The sequence below is a fragment of the Cuculus canorus genome, chromosome 9 (assembly GCF_017976375.1).
Source record: "Cuculus canorus isolate bCucCan1 chromosome 9, bCucCan1.pri, whole genome shotgun sequence".
Classification (NCBI taxonomy): domain Eukaryota; kingdom Metazoa; phylum Chordata; class Aves; order Cuculiformes; family Cuculidae; genus Cuculus; species Cuculus canorus.
The window spans coordinates 20,303,415-20,322,307 of NC_071409.1; the positions used below are offsets into that span (position 1 = coordinate 20,303,415).

Here is an 18,893-nt window from a genome sequence, read left to right on the forward strand (position 1 = left end):
TGCAGGGAGCCTGAGCCTTCGTTAGCGTGAGCTGTGGTGATCCAGCCCAGGGAGTCCTGTGAGGTACCAACGGCATGGCAAGGTGCCACAGCCACCCCTCTCTGTGTGTCCTGGTGGGTGTATGGAGCACAGTGTTTGCCCATGGATGTGGAGCATCCCTGTCTGCGTCCTCTGTACATCCTGGGGCTCACCAGTCCCTGCTATCAGTCATCTACCCAGGGCTGGGCTGAGCTCTGGTATCTACTGTTTCATAGGGCTGCTTGCAACCTGTGGCAGTGAATTTCCAAAACGAGTAGCCTTCTGCAGGTCATAAATATTTTTTAATCCACTGTAAAACTGAACTTGACAGCAAACAATATTGAAATGACCTGGATGTGCACGGGCAGAGGGGGACAAGGAGGTTATCTGGCCCAGTGTGTTTTAAGAAGAGAGTTTTGAAGGGGAGGGAGTTGCATAAAGGACAGAATTGGATTTCAGCTGTCCATAGGTAATTTTACAAAGCTGCCCACAGGCCGGGTCTGGAAGCTAGCTGTGCTGCCTTTGTTAGCTCTCCACGGGCATTAAAGATCAAGAGGAAGAAGCACCTTATCTAGGCAAGACCCATTAGCGTGACATGGCTCTTGCGCTGGAGGTGATGCTTCACCTCAGCTGCAGGGAACAGGCGATGCGCCACGCTCCCATCTGATTGCATTTCAGTGGATGTTACCTTAGCTTGATGTAATTTTTTGGGTTTTTTTTATTTCCAGCTAGTGCTAGGTGGTGATATTTTTTCAGTAAGTATTGAGTTCCAAATAAACAGGTAGTGTTAGCTCATGACTGTTCTACTCCCTCAAGAAATAGTTGTTAACAGGGTCGGTGTGAAGAAACGTGTTTTGTGTCTGTCTGCATAGTATCTAGATCGAATGAGATCAAGTTTATACTGTAAAGCAGCTATGTTAAAGAAAATTAGCTTGTGGATGCCTTCTCATTAGTTAAAAGGTGTGATCGGTTCCTCACAGTTTTGTATTGTGTTTTTCTTGAAATAACTGTTGGCATGTGAACTTCGGGGTGTTTCCTCCATCTGGGCAGGCAGCCTTGGGCTGTCTGCAAGGATTTCTGCTGGAGGCCCCAAGATGATGGGATAGAATGGCTTGGGAGCCTCTGCTGCTGAGTTCTCATCCAAGCTCCTCCTCCAGAAGCTCTGTTGGTAGTGGTAAGTAGTGGTTGGTATGCTGGACAGAGGGTTGGAAAGGAAAGCTTGGAGCTTGATCCAAGGCCTCTTCTTCTCCCTATCCATTTATCCTTGATTTTCCCAGTGAGGCTTTAATAGCCAGGTCCCTGTGCTGGTGGGGCTGTGTGCCTGCAGGTGGGTCAGCATCTTGTGTGGTAATGCTGATTTGCATTTAAAAAAAACCCAACAAACTCATAGGTGGCAGTTGCTGAGAAAGGGTTGAAAATGTTAACCTCGGTGACAAAGAAAACAAATTCAAGCAGATTTTTCTTTTAAACTATTTTTGTTTAAAGTCCATGTGACAGATCTGTCCCCACTGCCAGGACTGAGGTCTCTGCCTGCATTTTCCAGCACCTATATATCCACATTTCAGATCTGTTAAGATTTAATCCTAATGTTTCACTGCTTCTGTATGACAGATTAAAAATCCCTACAAAGTGTAGTGAGGAGTTGAGCCTTCAATTTGTGATATGGTCTTCCAAGTGCTGAGCAGCTGGTGGCATCTGGGAGCCAACATCCAAGCATGCTGTCCCTGGGCTCTGGCACCACCATCTCTGGGCTCTGGCGTGCTGCTGGTGCTGAGGTCCAGTGAGCGAAGTCGATGTGCTGGGAGACACCATCATCTCTTCTGCCATGGTCTCTGAGGTCAGCCTCTTGTTTGCAGCACTGAGATGGAGACAGGGAGTAATTTAATCCTTCCGGTTCATTCTTTTTTCTGGCTTTGCATCCCCTCTTGAAAAGATGTTTCTGCTCTGTCACATCTTGCAGTTGATAAGTCTTCAACGTTGCAGTTTATCCCTGAGCAAAACCATTAGTTGAGAATATGATTGTTACATTAAGTATCTAACGTGAGCATTCAGAAGTCTCCAACCAACCACCCCCACCCCCCTCCTGGTACATTAAAACAGTTTATGCTGTTATGGACAATATGTTTTACAGAAGTAGAAATTCACATGTAAACAGTGATCCGGGGTTAGGGAAAATTGCAAATACCACTGTACTTGCCATTAGTGTCTTGTTTTGTTAGAGCAATTACAGCTATAACCAAAGTGGGCAGTACTGATGGTACACAGTGGAAATGCTTTCACATTCCTGCGCTCCAGAGATTTTCTCTTTCACACTTTAATTCAGCAGGTCCAGGATTGAAGCCAAAGCTTTTCTTCTCTTCATAACTAATAGAAAGACAGCCAATTCAGCAGAATTTCTGTAAATAGCCTGTTCCAGATGAATTGTGAGTTGTGTATCTGAGTGCCAGCAGGTCTAATACGAGGGGTAGTTTACAAAAGAAAATGGAAATCTTGTGTTAGAGGAGCAGGCTTCTGAAACACAGTGTAAAATTGCACTTTTGGACATCGCAAAAATAATGTCTGCTGTAGTCATGAAACTGCCCAAAACACAGAAAACCAAAGTCTTGATCTCTGGTGCCGAAGGGAAGCATCCAGTGGATGAATCCTCCCAGTCACACAGAAAATGCTCAGCATCTTAAAATCCTGTAGCAGCCAAGAAGTGAGCTGGTCCCTTGAACATCTCCCAGAAGAGCTCCTCCAGTGTTCTTTTTTTCTTTTTTTTTGATTGATAAAGAACAGCATTTGTTGGGGTAGAAGAGTCATGGAAGTTTTGGTGTGGTTTGGGGTACTCTGCCTTCAGCATCTGCATAGAATGGGGTGTTTAGGAGGGTGGCGGGTACTGCAGGGGAGCTGCTTGGCTGGCAGTGGTGTTGGGGCATCGCCTCTCCAGCACTGCCCGTGGGATTTAACCCCCATGGGAATGGGTGGACTTGAGGTCTGTCACTGTCTAACCTTTCAAAGCCAGCATGGACAGGGTGGGTTGTTCTGTCACACAAGCTGCCATGTGACTTCTTGGACTGTAATGGATTTGCATGCATGTTGCTGTGCTGATGTGCCAGATTGTGCAGGACCTGGGAAATGCAGGTGACAGCTTTCTGCTTGGGGAAGGGCACTGCAGCAAGGGAGAGGCTTGCTCTCCATCTTTGGCCTGGGTTGACATAAGCTCCGAGTCATTTGCATGTAGCTTTGCTGCAGAACATATACAGCATGTTTGTTCACCCAGGTTAAGCAGTACAGCTCTGCGCCAGGTCTGCACCACTCTCTTGCAACCTTTTTCTCCCTTGTGGCAGACTTGGGTTTTGGTTTTTGGTTTTCTTGTTTTTTTGTTTTTTTTTTTCTTTCAATTTGAGGGTTTTTTTTGCATCTGCCTGTTTCAGGTGAAACTTGGCACAGCCGAGGAAGGTTGATGCCTTTCCCATGCTGTTCTGCAGCAGATACAGGTTTGCATGCAGAGTGATGCCAGCAGCCAGCGAGGTCAGGTAGCAGAGGATGTGGATTAGCTGAAGGGCTGATGGCAAGCGCACAATTTCAGGCTATCTCCCACATGATGAACGCAAGCCTCCTTCCTGCAAATCTGTCACCATTCTTCTAGAAGTAGCCCTAAACGTGTGCTGCGGTGCCTGGGATTGTATTTAGTGAGAACTCGACATGTCATTGGTTGGATTCAAATACAGCAGGGAAAGAGGCTCGAGTGGGCTGAAGCCCCAGCAGCAAGATGTGCCTACTGGTGAGGGTCTGAGAAGCCTCAGTTGGGATTTGAGGGCAGCCTGCATCCCTGGGAAGGAGATCTGACTCCTGGTATCTATGTCAGTGTGTGCCTTGGCCTCTGTCAATCACTACCTTCAGCTCTGTTCTGGTACTGGGGAATATCACTTGCGTTCTGTGTGCCTGGGGATGAGATGGTGCTGGGAGAGGTTCGGTGATGGGGAAGAGCAAGTGCTCTGCAAAGCTCCAGCACACACTCCGAGCATTAGACTTTTTTGTTCTGTTATTGGTGACCATTCACAACCTATTCAGGAAGGCAATTAAGAAAAAATAAGCTAATTACATAGTTAAATAAAAGATATGAGAATAGCGATCTAAATGTGGGCAGTGTTGCAGGAGCTGGAGCTGCAGAATGTAACTGGTGTTGCACGAGGGAGATTAATTACGTCGGCTCCCGGGAGACAGGTCTGCCAGAAAGGTGGTTGTGTTGGATGCACTCTTCATACTGTTAAAATTAGGTGGTGTACAAGAACTAATAAAAGCAGAAGAAAAGATTTCTAGCAGAAGGGATCAATAACTTGAAAGCATTTTAATTCAAAATTAGAAAAATGAGAACAGTTATAGGCAAGGAGAGTGTATTAATAAAGGAAAATGAGTATTTGTTACTGCTGGTGTGAAATGAGATAATTTAAGAGGAAATGCTCTAAGTGCCTTTTGTCACAGTTAATGCCTTTTGTTAGAATTTCCAAGCAAAATGGTGCCTGCAACTTTCAATTTCAGCATTCTCATATGATCGAAATACCATGGGGCAGCCTGATCATCTCATACTTTACTGGAATGAGGTCATCGATAACTTCTGCCTGGGTGTGATTTACACAGTTGTCAGTATCTGAATTGCCGTAATATGTCTCTGCCTGGGAAAAAGGCTGCATTTGGAGGAAAAAAAAAAAAACCCAGGGCAGGAGCTCTCTGGGTAGCTGGTTCACTGCTAATAATGGATACAGAGAAGTGATTACTTGTGATCCATTCAAATAGAAAGGCTCAGCCTCTAACGCTGGAGGCATGGAAGCTGTTACAAGGTCAAGCAGTGTCCTTTAAGGAGAAATAGGTGGCAGATACTGTCAGCTGCAGATAACACAACTGCAACATCATGAAAAGTACATCTGAAATTAAGATTAAAGGTGCTTTGCGCTCAGATGGAGGTGGGGGTGGTAAAGAGGAGATAGAGGCAAAATCAGAAAAAAAGAGGATTAGGTTTTGGTGGGTGACAAGCGATAGCTCTGGCCAGGGAGAGATTTAAGCAGCAAAGTGCTCAGCAACCTGGGGAATTATCAGAGGCTTCTGCAGCTGCTTCCAACTGATGGTATTCAACAGCCCAAAATTCTTTGTGTTTGAACCTCTCTTTCACCCCATGCCTGTGTGTGTACAGGCACGTGCAAAATCTCATCTGCAGCCCTTGTATGTCAGGCTGGGGATCTGAAAACCAGAGACTTCAGGTCATCCATGCTTGCAGAAGTCTGCTTTAATTCTAGATGCCTTAGTTTACATTGAGACAAAAAGGGACCTGACCTTCAGCTGTGCTGGTAGACCTCTTTCTTTTGCTGATATACGTTGCGGGTCAGGGTGCTGAGAGCTTCTGAAAATGAAGTCCTTGTGTCTTGGCAGATATTTTCAAGTATCGGCTTTGGTAAATGGGGCCAGGAAGCTTTGCTGAAAGTCCTGCAAGAGAAACTAGGTCTCTTGACTGATGGATGTAGAGATGAAATTAGCTTTTTTTTTTTTTTTAATACGTTGAAGAGGATGATCCTGTGCGTTCTGTCAGTCCCACCTTGCTGAGAAACGCCAGTTTGTGAAAATACATTTTGGCTACAATCGCTCTGAGCAGGATGACTCAACCCTTTATAAGCATGGCAGTGACTTCACAGGTGGGAGAGATGGGTTTGTGTTCCCAGCTTAGGGTGACCTCAAAGGAAAATGCCTCTCTGGAAGCTGAACAAGCAAGGTTCAGGGGGTCTATTGTGCTTTTTCCCCACCTTGAGAAAACACCACAGCCAAACAAAACCTATGGATTTTCCATTCAAATCAGGCCCTTTGATGCAAATATTATTCTTGCAAAAACTTGCAGAAGGTTTGGGGTTTATTCCATAGTGGGACAAAAATGTGTTTGCAAATCTCAAGCATTTTGGGGAACTGATGGTAGTGTCCTAGGGTCAGCAGTACCTGAGACTGCACATCTGTTTGCTTCCTCTGTGGCAAGGCGCTTGCTGACATCAAGTTTATCAGGTCCATCAATACCTGGGTGTCTGGGAGACCTTACTGGTGTCTGGTGCCTGGCTGACCTTTCATTTTGCTAGTAGAAAATGAAGATTAACCTTGAGATCAGCAGATAATAGTGAAGATTGCATACCTATGCTGTAAGATAAAAATAGACGCAGAAACTGGAAAGAGGGAATGTAATATCTTGAAGATCACCTGTGTACTAGTAAGGTACTGGTGACCAGGCCTGATCCTGAGCTTTGTGAAAGCTTTACCTGCATGAGAAAATTGTGTATGAAATATAACAACCTCCCAAGTAAATGTCCTTCTTGTACATAAGTGAACGTTGCCTTCTCTGTTTTCTCATCTGCCCAAACTAGCGTTATCAAATGAGCATAGTGTTTAATCTGAAGCAACCATCAGGAGAATAAGCTACTATGGTTTTTGGTAGTCTGGTACAAAATTCTTTCTGCATTTCTTGGCATTTAGTTATTAATAAGGTGTTTGTTCAGTTTACTTAAAAGCCTCCCAGCAGCTAGCACATACGCACTACGCAAATTATTTGTGGTCTGGTTAAATACTGTTTTTTAGGAAGGGGAATAACTGAAATCAGTAGAGGAAAAATAGATAACATTAACCCTCTGTAGGCTGTCCCCTCATTAATTATTTGGCATTTGTGGTGGAACTAAGCATGCCACTGTCGTTAACAGTGTTTTGGGACATCAGCTTGAATAGTCACATACCCCTGAGTGCTTACTTTGGGTGGCAGTGGTCCAGAAAACTGCCAGCATCCTAATTAACATGCTTTTTCAATGGACAGTATTAATATTCATACTGTTATACTGTAAAATGAGTAATTTGAATAGACAGAATGTCTTGCACTCTCTTGATCTCTTGTGGATTAACCTACAAAAGGCCATTGACACTCATTCTTCCCGGCTTTAATGGGTACAAGGGCTTCTAATAAAACAGTGTGGAGCAGAGGTACCTAAAAATATGTGGCAAATATAATGCATCTGATAGGCTTGTTAATATTTTGTTAGAGCAGTGAAGGGAAATGTTTGTGATAGATGAGCACCTCCAAATGATGGAGGAGTAAGGCAGCTCTTGGGGCTGACTGGTCCCACGACATCCATCTAAATGATGTCAGCCCAGCAGCAGTGATGAAGTCCTCCAGCTGAGCCAGCGCTTGGAGAAAAACAGTACTGAAGGGGAGAAAGCAAATAGGTGTTTGACTGGAAAACAAAAGACTTGGAAGGCCGGTCGTGTTTTATTGATGCCTACCATTAGGGGCTACCACAAGATATACTGATGATTTTAGCAGAAGGAATGGAAGTGTGGAAAATACTGTGGAAGAAGAGAGATGAACCTGGAGGAAAAAGCGGAGATGCAACTGAAGCAGAAACCACTGTATTTAACAAATAGGTTAAGAGGCATCGGGATTGCAAGATATGTTTGGGTAAGCACCAACAAACTCATATACTAAGCTATCCAGCTTACTCCCGAGATATGTGCTCCATATGTGCACAAATCCTCCTATAGCAGATACCTGCCACCTCTCCCAAGGTCCAACTGACCCTGATTCCTCAAGGAAGGAGAAACTGGCTTGGGGTCAGCATTGAGAGGAGAATGCTGCTGAAAAAAAAATGAGTCTCAGCACATCTTTGGTTCAGTATTCAATATAGAGAGTAGGCTGTTAGCTGGAGGGAATGAGCCTTCCAGTTGCTCCATTCTCGAGAGAGATACAGTGTAGGACAAAGGAAGGAGGCCCTTTTGGTAGCTGGAGATTTGGCTGTGGTTCCCCACAAGACTTGAGATCCTGAAGAGACAGTGGTCCGTCTTTAGCAGTGGAGAAGAAAGCCTACTTGAGCACAGAATTGATGCTAACAAAGGATATTATATTTTGACTGGAAAATGCTCAGAATAGGAATGAGATCACATTTAACAGAATTGAAGGACACTTTAAAGAACTGGTAAAAGGGAGCTGAGTTAGCGGGCAGCTGTGGACATGGGTTACCTTGGCCCAGGATGGTTTCTGGTGGTGTCACACATGACCCTGTGCATTCACGTGGTCTGGCGCTGGCTGTGGGTTCTTATGGAGGATGCAAATGTGTTACAGACCTCAACAGGCAGAAGGTATGGGTGAAGAGCAGCAGTTTTCTCATGAGGGGGGTGACCATATAGTACTGTGGGGCTTGCTGTTTAAAATATTTTTTTTCCACTTTATATATGGGTAGCTTTGACTTCTGGATGAAAACTTAATTATGGGAAACATAGCTACCAGTCAGAGCAGCAAATGTCTTTCTGCAAAGCCTGGCCTGACTCTACTCTGCTGGTCTGTGTCTCTGTGATCTGTGTTGCTGTTGGAATGGGACAAAGCTCTTTTTGTGAACGTAACTCATCAACCGCTTTGCTAACAGCCAAGATTGGGAGACAAGACTCAATTACCCCGTTGACTTTAGATGATGCCTGTCAGTTGGTGATGAGAACTAAAGCATTTGTGTGCATCTACCTAGGCTGTGTCCATCAGATGTTCCAAGACAGATGGTATCTGCTTTTTTCAGATAGCTTCAAACACCTCTTCTTATGGTGTGTTCACAATGAACTCTTACCTTTGGTACCACCCATGAGCTCTTTCCATAAGCTGGGACATGGTGAGTCCTATGCAAAGACTGACTGTAGATACCTTTGCCCTTTCAAACCCTGGCACTTTTGTGCATCTAACTGCACCATCAGGGGTCCTGTTAGCTCTCACTTGGTCTACCGTGTTCCAGGTGGAGCACATTCCTAGGCTGCATCTTCATCAAATGTCATCCTGAGAAATAGTCTCATAGCACAAAGATTTGCAGTGAGCTATGTTATCTGAAGAACAATGCTGATAAGTGTTTCCATCAGTTTCTGGGTAGGCACATTTCCATAGTTATCGGCAGGAGTGCCACAGTAGGGATGCCTGGTCTTCCTGGCTCTGTGAAGTTGCTTTAATATAAAAAAAAATCTATGATAATTAAGGTGAAAGGAGAAGAAAAGCAATGTCTTCAGCCTATGCCAGAGGTTATCTGAGTCTCTGCACAAAGGAACTGACTGGCAAGATTGGAGACATCCTGTTACTTGGGAGCTAATGGAAAAATTGGAGGCTTCTAGAGCCTGAGTCAGTGTTGTGAATCAACTGCTGAAAACCTGCTTCGTTATTGCAGCTTTAAGAGAACTAGCAAATCTTCAAGGGGTTTCTGTGATGGAATGAGTGAAATATAAGATTCCACGTCTCACCTGCTTCTCCACTGTGGCCGTGGGGAGCTTGTTGGGGCCACAGCCCAAGTGGAAGTCTGGCAGACTCCCCCGTCAGCTCTGGCTCTCGGCAGCTTCCCCCCTTGAGCAGGAGATATTTTGGCTAGCAGTGAAACAGCCAGTGAGTCAAAAAAGGAGGTGGGAAAAAAAAAACAAAGAAGGGAAAGAGGAGTAATAATAAAAATAATGCTAAAGCCTGTTAGAAGGGGAGGGAAGCAGGCAGCGCGTGGTGCAGAGCTGTGACTCACAAGCAGCTCCGCTCCCGGCGCATGCAGAGCCAAGTGAACGCAATGCTGCAGCATCTCTGCTGACGGGCTTGGCAGCTTCCCGGCAGCCAGGGAGGCAGTGAGTCCGGCAGGCTGTATTGCTTTCCCCATCCCCTTCATCCCCTCTTCACTCTTCTTTCCAGCTTGGAGTCTCGTGCCTACAGCGTGGGTCTGCCAGTGGGCGATGCCTGGATCAACCCTTGCCTCTGGACAGAGGTTGCTCTTTGCTCTGGCCGTGGAGAGCAGTGAGATCTAGGAACAGGAATTGTGGCGCTGAAGTGAGATGCCCAATGCTGAGTGGCACGGATACCTTCCTGCTGGGTCCATGCACATGATAAGCTGGGCTGAGATCCCTTGCTGCTTCTTCCATCTGCCCATGTCTTTGCTGCCAGAGTTCATAGAAGTACCGAAATCGATGTTCGTGCTGACAGTTGCTGTCCTTATGCGTCCCCCTTTTTGGTTATTTTTTAGAAATTTTGGAAAAAGTCCCAAAGAAGGCCTTTAAATAGAGAAATCATGTAGATTTAAATGTTTTTGAGGGAGGCTGGGAAAATACTCTGCAGCTGACTCCATGACCTTTTCATGTCTCCTAGGTGGCCAACATCAACTTATTTTTGAATAATCCTCCACTTGCATTCAAAATTAAAAAATTACTCATTTGTATAGCTGTGTATTTTGCTTCAAGGTGACAGAAGCAAGTTAGATCTTAAATGTCCTGACTGTTGGCAAGCCAGGGCTGTTGCCAAGAGGGTGTGTGTCCATCAGAACACCAAGGCACGGGGCATGATTTGTTGTTTGTATTTAATCTGCCTTACGAGAAGGCTCGAGTTAGCCAGGCCAGCCTTGAAGGTCAGTCTCAGCTCCGCCTAAAAGCTCGCATGGCATTTTGTTCAGCTGAGCTTTAGAGGGTTTATTGCTTCATTCTCTAGTCTCAATCAGAAATTATTTTCCCCGTTTTTGCAGGAAGCACATTTTCTCCCACATATTTTGCTTTGGTGATGGGGAAAGGAAGCTCTGCTCACCCAAAATATTCAAATGATGGTTTCGTGGTAGACAAACTTAATTTCCTTTTTTCTTTTTTTTTTTGTCCTCAAAATGTGTATATTATCCAATACCTGTAAGGGAAATGTGCATTATTTTTGAGCTTTGGTTCCCGTTCTGGGGTTTTACTTTGTTTTTAGTGTGTCTCTGCAGCGGGAGCTGCTGCTTTTTCAGTTAGCTCTCCTCACTCGACATGAGGACAGTTAATGAGAGGTCTTCTAAGGCTCCCCTGTCTCAACCAAATGCCTTTTCCTGCCTGAGCGCCCTGGCCCAAGGTTAAGCCTCTCTGCTCCGCAAGGAACGCGGGAGCGCCCTTTGCGGGAGCAACTAATTGGCAGTGGCTGCTGAGGTGACAGTGCCCTTTGTCTGCCAGCCGGAGCGAAGCTGTTAGCCAGCGGCGTGAGAGCACAGACATGAACCATTTATTTCCCAATTACTGTTATTTTGGTACATGCTTCTGAAGGGTCTGTAAACTGATCTCTGCTGCGGTGACTTTGGTGGGTGGTGGCTCTCTCCAGCCTTGTCTGCAGAGCCGAGTTGTCTTGGTACGCCGTTCGCAGCCTTTGTCAAAATACTGTTTCTTACTAATTTTGTGTAACGCTGTCAGGTACGTGAAGCAGGGACTGAGTAGCCAGTGAAAACTGCAGTGGAGGGATCCGTATGTTCATCCATCTTTTCTTGCCCCACAAGATCCCCAGCTATCCTGGGCAGTGCAGGGAATAGAGATGCAGCTCTGGAATAGCTGCCCTGATATGTGGATTGGCTTGTGAAAAATGCCAAACCACAGTATTTTGAACAGAATGATGTTTCTGCTTGCAAAGCACAGGACTTTTGTTTGTTAACTTGAGCTCCCCACAGGTTCACAAATTTTAGGCTCTGTAGAGGCAAGACACCCAGCTTGCTTGGTGTAGCATCAGTAAGGAGAGATCACTTCTGTTGTTGTTAATGATGACTGGCTCAATCTCGTCGATGTTAGTTCCTGATACAGTTATTTACACGCTCAGCCCAAGTGTACGAAGAGTCCTTTTGAAATAAAATGGGGCTGCTTGGGTGTTGTAAGGCATTGTTGAAGTATTTTGTGCCTACAAGCCTCATCCAAGTTAACCATGCTCCCCTTTATTTTGCTGTCCCTCGTGGTCAGGAGATAAAATTATGTTATGTATTTCTCCCATGACTGCATGGGTATAAAAGCCAGGGTCAGACAGGTATAGATGAAGCACAAAGAAGAAATCCTTCTCCTTCGGTAAAGGCAGTGGCTGAGGAGACTCCAGAAAAGCCCCTGCTGCAGTGCAGCAGAGAGAGGATGCTCAAGTCAAAATGGGAAATTACTTTCCACGGGGTTTTTATCTAAGATCCAGTTACTGTTCCAGGGCTAGTTGAGTATGATGAAGAACTAAGAGCCAGCAGATTATTTCAAATTCCTTTTTTTTCTCCAGAGACAGAAGGAAAAAAAAAAAAAAGTAATTTTTGAGCTGTCAGGGCTGTATCAATTATCAAAGAGTGAGATGATGAGAGGCAGCACTGTGTGGAAAGCCTGAGGGCTTTGCTGCTGCCAGGGTGGTGTTACAGGGGTCCCAGCTCCATGCCCTGGGCACTCATCCTGGCTTGTTAGAGGAAATGGGCACTGATGTTGTTTTTCCTTCGTAGGGCAGGCTGGGGTCTGTGGCAGCGGGGCACCTGCCAGGCAGGCAGCTGAGTCGTGGCCACAGCGAGGGGATGTGTGGGGAGTGGGAACCATCACCTTCATTCCTGCCGGAGCATCTCTGCCTGCCCCACAGGGATTCAGGCGGGACCCAGCGGGTGTTTGAGGGTGGCAGAGAGGGCATTATCTCTAGCAATTAAGACTTTCTTCATTGCCATCTTCTTTTGGTTCTGAGGCAGCATTTACATTCTTACCAATTTTTTCCCCGGCTGCTGTGAGATTTGTGAGGAGACTTTTTTTTGAGTACGCCTCTGACAGAAATCTGTTTTCTTATCCCTTGAAGCTGAAAGCCATAAAGAAAAGAATGACTTTAATGAGCAGACCTTGCCGAATCACCACCTTGAAGCTCTAGCTGCTCATGTGAATCAAAACCTGCCGAAAGTAGGTCATATAGTAAAAATGAATTAGGTTTACTTCACGTTTTATTGACTCTGCCGGCTTTTCATTCATAGAAGCTTATAGTTAAGAATGTATCATGTCTTTTTAATGCTAGGCTGAGGTGAAAGGGGAAAATCCTGTTCTTTATTCCTCCCCCTTTAGCTTGAGTGTCTGAGGTAGTCAGGTATATGGTGGATGGAATTTGTCTGTTCTGCTGTTTATTTTTGTGTTCTCCTGCACTGAAGAACTGCTTAAATGATGATGAAGTTCCTATGGTACATTCACAAGTGGGAATTCCACCTGGTCCCAAAAGTTTGTGCAACACCCAAATTAGTCTTCAGACTTCTGTGAAGAGTTGAAGTGGTGGTGTGGTGCCTGCCTGCAGGCAGATGGTTTATATTGCATCTCCTCCTTAGTGCTCTGAATGAAGGAACTTAGACCAAGGATGTTTGAGGTCTCCAGCCCTATTTATCTTCTTGTAAAATTGAGAAGATCGTGGGTGGCTGCACCAAGGTGGGCTGTGGGGGATTTTTACAGGTCTAGAGGGTGTCGAGATTTTCAAAAGGAATATTGTCTTCTTGCCCCTCATTTATATGATTTACTGTAGTCATCAGGGAAGAAACGAAAATCGTCATAGATGCTTGTTCTATAGAGGTTGTACTCTGCGTGCAAAGGAGGAGGAGGGACTCAGCTGCACAGCTACATTTGTGAAGGTTTTATCACCAACACAGCAGCCTGTTACAATCCTTGGTCTTAACCTGGAGTTTTTAATTCATATTAGGGTTGAATTTACTATACTATCGCTGTTTGTTTGTTTTGGCAGTGTGGGACTAGACCAGCAACGTTCCACTTTCCAGATACCTCAGTGGATGGGATGGAGGGAGGGTTAGTGGTTTCAGGCACTGAACAGCGGAGTATTTGGGAATGTCTGGAGCAACACAGTATTGATTTTGCTAAAACGTGGGACTTTTAAGACCGATCTGGCTGAGTTTTGGATTGAATGAATGCTGTCAGTGTCCCCATCCTGCTGACAGGACAAACCTAGTTGGTGCAGGCTGTGTGGGAGGTGTATGCCTGCTGGGGTTTCAGATAACCTCCGTGCCCTCTGTTTCGTAGTCATGTGATCAGATGAATTACCTTTTATTTGTAATATTAAATGTAAGTCAGTGTGGTTGGCTTCCAGAGCCAGGCCAGTGGGTAGTGTGGGTGGAATAACCACGTACAAGTGTGACTGTGGGACCCACAAGTGAGTCACAATAGTTCAGACCCCTTTTAGAAGAATTCAGAGGGACTTTCTATAAGGCTAGCTGGCAGGATACTTACATAAAATAGCAAATAAAATGGCAAATAAATCATAGAATTTGGTGTTTCTAACACATCTGGTGTTTCTAAATGATCCAGCACTAACTCCTGTATTTCTAAATCTGGAGAGTTTGAACCATGTTCCCACAGCATTGCGTGGAAGAAGAGCGGGATGGGAATCAGGCTAGTAAGGAGGGGATGCTGTAGAGAGAATTTCCAGCATCCGAGCATCAAAGCCATGACTATTGAGCTTTGTTAGCAAACGGCAGGTCAGGTACTTGTACTTGAAATGAACTGGTCAGATTCCACCTCAAACAGCCCAGCTGGTCCAGTCCCTGCCCTTAGTGTTCTGGCGCTCTTGCTCCTCACATGTGATTGGGTGGGAACACTCATGGACCAAGGCAGGAGGTCTGATGAGACTCTTCACTGGAAGGTACTTAAATTGGAGTGTCTTTGGGGTGCACTGAGGGAGGGAAAATGACAGCATAGTAAGTAATTCTTCGAGACTTCTCAGGCATTTGAGATTACATACGATATGTCTTGGAGAACATGAGGGATGTGAACAGCAAAGGCTGGTGCTAAATGAGGGGCAGCAAGGACAACAGCTCTGCCTCGATACCTGTTGCTGGCAGGGCTTGAGGTTGGTTATACCAATCATTTCTATCACTTTTTTAGAAGGCTGGAATTAATTTCCATATTTTAAGGATGGTGACAAGAGTGCTTTAATGACAAGGTGGATGTTGTAGCCCTGAGGTACTGCAGTGGAGATGAGGTGAGGTAGGGCTCAGCCTCCAGTGTTAGTGTGGTGGCAGGGTGCCTCCTGGGCTTTTTAACTGAGAATTAATGATTTTATTGGGATTCAGGCATGTAAACAAGAGGGTGTAGCTCCATAAATTTATTTGAGTGTTGGGTTACAGCTTGCAGCAGCTTCTTTGGACAGTACTTACTGCGTGCAGGGAGGATATTTTTGTGGTGGGAGACAAATAAAAGGGAACCATAGGCCAGATGTTCACCTGTCATAAGCAGGGGTGGTGTTGCTGGGTAACGCCTGTATGCCATCCTGTGGCTGGGGAGCTCACTGCTCAAAACGTGAAGGTGTGAGAGCTCACCTACACACTTGTTCCCCCTGGGCTGGGCAGCAGGACAGTGTCTTGTGGGTTAGCACGGAGAGGAGATGGTCCTCTGCTCCCAGCCTCCCCCCTGGTGGGGCTGCCTCCCTGTGAAATAGTCTTCTGGTGTAAACCCCTGTATTTTAGGGTGGTCACACCAACCTCATCATCTGGCAGGTGATGGATTCCACCCATTAATTTCTGCCACATGGGCACAACAGCAAGTTGAGCACCTTATTCAGATCGAACTTTTAATTTTGGTGTAAAGCCTTCAAGCATTGGCAGTTCCACTGTTCCTCCATTAATCTCTGCTGGTGATTAACTACTCTCATTTAAAAATTATGTGCTTTATTTCCCTTTAGACTTTGTCCATCTTCAGTTTGTAATCACTGGACCTTGTGGTCTTTGCCGTGTTCTGCCTCTGTCTGGTATTTTGGTGTCTCCTGAAGTTTCTGCTGGAGTTAAACAATCTGGTCTCGGCTTTAGGAAGAAGCTGGGAGGAAAAGCATGGAGAAGGCAGAAGTGTTGCGGTGGTGGGATCTCATGTGCAGGCAGCATTCTTCCTTTAAGAGACCTTTTTTTAAGGGAGACGCGTAGTAACACACAGCAATGAGATTTTATCTTGTGTTTAGGATTTCTGTCATAGCTAATGGCAAAACTGAATGAGCGCAGCTTCTCTAGTAATTAATGATTTTTTTTTTTGCCTGCCTTCCTATCTCTTCTGCCTGCTGTAGATGGTGCATACTTTAAGGGGGTGAAAAATCTCTACTGATAAATTAGGATTTGTTTTTAAACCTTCTCTGCAATTGTAGCTATCTGCTTTGATCTCAGCTGAAGACCTTTATACAACGACAGAATATAAATCTTCTCTACCTGTGTGTTTCATAGCTTAAAGAAATAAAGCAAGAAACTGTCTTGAGTAGGAGGAGGGAGTTCCCGCTGGTACGCCTGTACCAGGCTGTCCAAGGAGGGCACAGAAGAGGTACAAGTAGCCTCTGTCCTTTTAGTTACTGGTAGAGAATCCACACATTACCTAAAATCACAGCTTGTAAAAATTAAACTATTTAATGGTGATAATACAATGTGATGTACAGAGGAAGGCCTGTAAGTAAACACTATTCTACTTCTGAAAAGACCTTCATTGACTATTGTGTGAATAATAAATCTTTCAATTTCTGTAAGAAACAATAATTACAGAATCTTCAGCTGTGATGGTTATCTCCTGCTGACAATAAATGTCTGTCCTTCAGCACATCGTCAGTATCTTGGTGATGGATGCTGGTGTGGACAACGTTGTAGAGATAATATAAAATACTGTCTGTAGTACATACTGGCAGCCCCCTTGTTTTTTTTTTAAACCTAGCGAGTACAGATTGGGACGGTGCTCTGTGTATCCAGGAATGTATCTTGTTTCTCACACTTTCTTTTCTTAGCATTCCCAAGATATTTTTGCTGCCTGGCTCTTGGTTACTAGCGAGGAGCTCCATGGAGATAAGCTCCATTCTTTGGTAGGTAGGAAGCTGCCTCAGCACTTGCAGCAGACAGGGATGACCTCTTTCATTGCTTCGCCAGCAAAATCGAAGCAGAAAACCAAGTGGATCAATGGGAGCTGTAATCCAGTTTTGCAGCGTGGAACTGGGTCACGGGGAAGCGTGGGCAGGCAGCTGGGACGCTGTGCTGCTGCCTGCTACACGGAGCCTGCCTGTGGGTTCAGCTCCAGCGCCCGGAGCCAGCTCGAGGTTATGTTTGACTGCCATTGCCTTTCAACCCTGATGGGCACCGGCTGTCCTGCAACAGGGATTGGTACGTGTAGCAGATGAGAACATCATAAAGGAATCATCTTCAGTATACGTCTTCATTAGGGCCAAAGTGGACATTGCTGGAAGGCAAATGTGAAGTTTCTGGCACAGGACCTACAACTGGAGGCTTTAACTCTGCTGCCCAAGCCATTCCTGGTGATGACGGCTCTGCCGCATCTATTTGGTTGTTGGATCTTGACTCTAGACATCATGGACCTAGCAGGACAACTGAGTGTACCTGGAAGCCACCAAGTGCCAGGGTATCATCCCAGTAGGACTGTCTCGCTGTGGACTGGACTCATAATGCTTCTAATCTTTAACCCCTGAATGTACGTGCCTTTGAAACAAACATAAAACTGGAAAGGATTTATAGATGATATCATCACTCACATACTGTCTTGGGAAGAGCTTGGACTCTGGGTTTAATGCTGGGAAAGATAAAAGTATAAAGACATGGAGCTAGATGAATTCTCCATTTATTTTTAAGTCTTAGTCTGGTCCTTGAGAAAATAGTTCTTGAAAAAGATTGCAGCCTTATTTAGATGGCTGCAGGTCTGAATTCACTGACAATTCTGAATTTTTTTCTTTCTTTTTCCCTTGGGTTAGCATTTTATAATCCCTTGGGAGTTCAGTGGCAGCAGAGAGGCTTGGCCTCTGTTTTGGAGAAGGCTGAGAAAGATCTGATTTTCTTGTAGTCTCATTGATTACAGAGCCTCTTTGAATCACCTAGAATACAGAGCGAATCAGAGTCTCAGGGTATTGGGTTGTTGCCTACTTTGGCTGTCATGACACAGCACAGACTTCTTCCATGCAAGGTTCACATGCTTGAGTCTTGAAACCATCTTGATGCACAATTGGAGATGTGTGCACCTCCATCAGTGCTGCTGGGGGCTTTGGCCAAGTCTTATTGTGGCTCTGTAACTTCTAAACAGAGCGCAGTCAGGCAAGCAGATGCTGTGCTTTGACCCTGGGATTTTCTCTCTTCTGTTGCCTCTCTTCCACAGTGCTTATAAATAACTGTGCTGTGCGCACGTGAAGAGTACAACATTGATTTGAGGAGAGCATCCAAAGAGGCAAATAGCAACCTTTAAACTAGTAGCTGCATTTCTTGCTTCCCTTTCCTTTTGCAATGTATAGTTTCTCATTTTTTTCCCCTTCTATTTATTTATTTATTTTTCTCTTTCCCTATCTGACATTGCCCTAGTTACGGCTGTCAGATTCTAGCTTTGCAGTGGTCTGATTTCACAGCCCTATTCCCTCTTAAAACTTGCAGACGAGTGATGACATTTCACTTGCAGCATTCTCTGGTTGCTCTAGACTGTCACAACAAGATTAGAGTAATTCACTTGAAAGTAGAAAACCCAGCTGTCTTCTAGGAGGAAAGCTGCACAATATATGAAGATGGAGCACGGTTTGCTGAAGAGTTGAGCTCCTCTACTTTTATGCCTGTGTTTAAGCCATGCCAAGTGTATGCTGTGTCCTCCGGTATTCACGGTGATTTCGTGGGCTGTGTTCATTGTCTGCTTCTTTTCTGGAGGTGGAGTTAACTGGACACCATTTCACTGCTGCTGGTTTAAATCCCAGGTTGAGCCATGTTGTTCCTTGGAAATGAGTGGAAATAACTTGCTAGATGATTGCCTAAATAATTTACTCATAGAGAAGCATTCCTTGTGTGCTCTCTGAAGTGACGGTGAGGAAGGAAGTAGGATGCTTCTCCTACACAGCAGCATGTTGAAAAGCATCTTCACTTTTTCAGTGATACAAATAAATTTTGCAGGCCAGCTTAATGTTCTGCTGCCTCGTGTCCAGTGACCAATGTGGTGCATTTTGTATTATCCTGTGTTTTTCTTCCTGTCTGGAGCAAAAACTGGCCTTGCCTTTGTGGCTGGTGACAGAGGAGCTCTTGGCATTTCCTGGGATGACTCGTCTCTTGCCCTGTTGATGCATGTGGGATGACTTTGGGCTCTGTGGTGGTTTGGTAATTAACTGGACA

The 18,893-nt window shown here is 45.1% G+C and overlaps 1 protein-coding gene across 6 annotated transcripts in view; it reads left to right on the top strand.

The window, feature by feature from the left end:
• TNIK (TRAF2 and NCK interacting kinase) overlaps positions 1 to 18,893 on the top strand; it is a 160,292-nt gene that overhangs the window by 36,900 nt on the left and 104,499 nt on the right. The window lies entirely within an intron of this gene.